The sequence below is a fragment of the Nuphar pumila genome, chromosome 17 (genome assembly GCF_984573655.1).
Source record: "Nuphar pumila chromosome 17, dmNupPumi1.hap1.1, whole genome shotgun sequence".
In the NCBI taxonomy this organism is placed as follows: Eukaryota; Viridiplantae; Streptophyta; class Magnoliopsida; order Nymphaeales; family Nymphaeaceae; genus Nuphar; species Nuphar pumila.
In genome coordinates, this window is record NC_143265.1 from 42253474 (window position 1) to 42256835 (window position 3362).

At 42.9% G+C, this 3362-nt stretch overlaps 1 non-coding gene across 1 annotated transcript; it reads left to right on the top strand.

Annotated features, from left to right (window-relative positions):
* Nucleotides 1-2023: 2023 nt before the first annotated feature.
* Nucleotides 2024-2126, top strand: LOC149811913 (small nucleolar RNA R71). Its single transcript, XR_016428692.1, has one exon. It is a non-coding gene; the product is annotated as a small nucleolar RNA R71 (small nucleolar RNA).
* Nucleotides 2127-3362: the final 1236 nt, after the last annotated feature.

Here is a 3362-nt window from a genome sequence, read left to right on the forward strand (position 1 = left end):
GACTCGATCGAAGATTTGGCGGGGGTCTCCGCAAGTGGTGGGAGAGTCTCAATGACGGCTCCCCAAGGTGGTCTCTCCGACGACACTCTAGACACATCTACACTCTCTACACCACCATTCTTCTCTATATGGTACAAATCTAAAGAATCCTCAGTAATATACAAATCGGGTTGCTCCTCCAATAACTCCTGCGCAATATCTACATGAAAGCAGTCCATGTCTCCTGCTGGACCCATCGCGGCATTGAAAATATTCAGCTTGACTTTTCGATTGCCGAATGAGAGATCCATGGCTCCGGTTCTACAATTGATGCATGCATTGGCAGTCGCCAAGAATGGTCTGCCTAAAATGATCGGAGTCTGGTGTTGGCTGTTTACTCCTTCCATATCAAGAATAATGAAATCGTCTGGGAAATAAAAATCATCCACCTTAACTAGCACGTCCTCCAAGACACCTCTCGGTACCTTGATAGAACGATCTGCCAGTTGAAGTGTAATAGGAGTCGATCTCATCTCTCCTAGCCCGAAAGAATCAAAGAAATACTCGGGCAGAATGTTCACGCTTGCTCCAAGATCGAGCAATGCGCGTTCTATCCGTATGTTCCCTATGGTACACGCAATGATCGGGGCTCCAGCGTCCTTGAGCTTTGGTGGTGTCTGATGCTGAAGTACTGAACTCACCTGCTCAGTCAGATGGACCCTGTTAGGAACTCTCTCTAGATTTACGCTTCTACGTACATAATTCCTTCAGGAATTTGGCATATGCCAGCACCTGCTGAATCGCATCGAGTAAAGGTAGGTTGATCTGCACATGCTTGAATATGTCGAGCATGTCCTGGATCTTCGCACCCTGCTTCCCTCTAAACCCGGGAGACTCTAATGCTTTGGGATAGGGTGGTGGGGGAATATACTCTGCTGGCTCCTCCTCTTTGTGAGAAGGCTCACTCCTATCCTTCTTCTTCTCTGAGGATGAAGATGATGATGATGAAGATAATGAAGATGATGAAGATGATGATGGAGATGGGGATGATAATGATAGCTGAGCCAAAGTAGGTGAAATAATGGTCTCTGGCTCCTCTATCCTCTCTCTACTATCGACATGAAACTCACGTCCACTCCTCAGGGTCATAACAGATTTGGCCTGCTGCTGTGTCTCAGTATGAAACTGGCCTCCAGTCATCTGGTCCTTGCCCTTCGGGTTCATGACAGCCTGACTCGGTAATGTACCCTCAAGTCTCCTACTGATAGCCTCAGCTAACTGTCCCATTTGCGACTCTAACTTTGCAATGGACTGCGTATGTGAGCTCAATATCTGACTACACTTATCGAAGGCGTTCTGATTAGAGGTTTTCACCTCTTGGAATTCCTGGAGAAGTCTCTCCTTAAAAGATGTCTGCGGAGCAGACTCCTGCTGAATCAGGGGAGTGACTGAAGAAGAAGAAGACTGAGAATAGTTCGGTCTTTGAAATGACTGAGTAAAAGATGGCTGCCGAACTGGCTGAGAGGATGTAGGCATCTGCATGGAAGACTGTGGATTCTTCCATGAAAAATTGGGATGGTTACGCCAACCCGGTTTATATGTCGATGAAAATGGGTTATTCGGCGGTCTGACGTAACCCTGAGCTGCCTAAACTTGTTCTTGAACAAATTTAGGATACTGAGCTGCCGAAGGGCACTCAGTGATATCGTGTGCCGGACTAGCACAAAGAGTACACACCTGCTGTGTAGTGGATGATCCTGAGAGAAGCTGGTCCAGCTTCTGAGCAATCATGTCTACCTTACACTGTAGTGCAGTCGATGGACCAATCTCAAGAACACCAGCTTTCTTCTGAATGCTGGGTGTGGCTCTATCCGAATGAGAGCTCGAAGCATGGTGGAGGGAATTCTCGGCCAATGTATCAAATAACCTCCATGCTTCATCCTCGCTCTTCAGCATGAATGTCCCTCCATATGAAGAGTCGATCATCTGACGATTCTTGTCAGACAATCCATCGTAGAAGCTCTGCACCAGTTGCCATTTCGGCACCTGATGATGGGGACATTTCCTGAGGAGATCCTTCATTCTCTCCCAGGTCTCATGAAAGCGCTCACCATCTAGCTCTGAAAAGCTAGTGATGGCTCTACGATATTGGTTTGTACGACCAATGGGAAAATATTTTCGAAGAAACTCCTGTTGCAATTGATCCCAGGACTCTATTTCTACAGAATCTAAGGATTTTAGCCACTACTTGGCTTTGTCCTTCAATGAAAAGGGGAATAGAGTCAACCTCAAAGCATCATCGTCAAAATTCTGTATCTTAACACTAGAACAGATTTCGAGGAATTCATATAAATGTCGGTAGGGATCTTCATGACTAAGGCCATAAAAGGATGGAAGCATCTGAATAATGCTAGCCTTAATCTCATAATGCGGTGCTCCTACATCGGTTCTCTGAATGCAGGATGCCTGAACATAGTCTGTGGGAATGAAGTATTCCCGCAGAGGACGTGAATGAACTGGGGGTGGAGGTGGAGGATCCATGTCAGCCATTGTTGCCGAACTTCGATGAGAATGTAAAATTCTCTCTGGGTTGTCAACAAATGGGTGTAATGGGGTTCCTAAACCTCGTCGCCCCTGCACACACTGGTACTAAGACCAGATGTAAGCAAACGACCTAACTCTAAATCTAAACTAACACTAGTACTAAACTGTAAATAAAACAAACAATTGTACTAAGAAACAGATATGCTATCTATCTATGTCAGAATTCTATAACTAAATAAATAAATAACAAAGTAACTTATTCTAAAATACTGAAACAAATAAATACAGGAAATCACAAACTAAGTTTTTCTAAAACCCACCTGTCTAATCGCTCCTTGCAGAATGAGAATTAAGTGAATCCTAGAAAGAACAGTACGTGAATCCTATATTTACTAACTATGTTAATCCTATATTCACTTACTAATCCTACTAACAAAAAAGAAAACAACTAATTAACTAAAACCAATTAATAAATCAAACTCTAAGAAATAAAATAATTAATTCGCCGTTCTCCGGCAACGGCGCCAAAATTTGGTTGATATTTTGAAATGATCTTTTTAAAACAAGTATTTGCAATAAACTTTGGAAAATCGTCAACCAAAAATATAAAAACCGACTTTCCGCAAGTGGTAAGTTCGGGTCGAATCCTCAGAGAACATGAATTAATCAAGATATTTCTAGAAAGATTTGATTTATTAATTACAAATATCAATCTACAATTATAAAGTTCATACAACTACAATTAATCACTAAAGTAAAGATGAAAAAGCAATTAAATCTTCTGCTCCACACCAAGGGTACTTTCGTCTTTTCGCCAATTATTCGTTCTTCGCACTTGG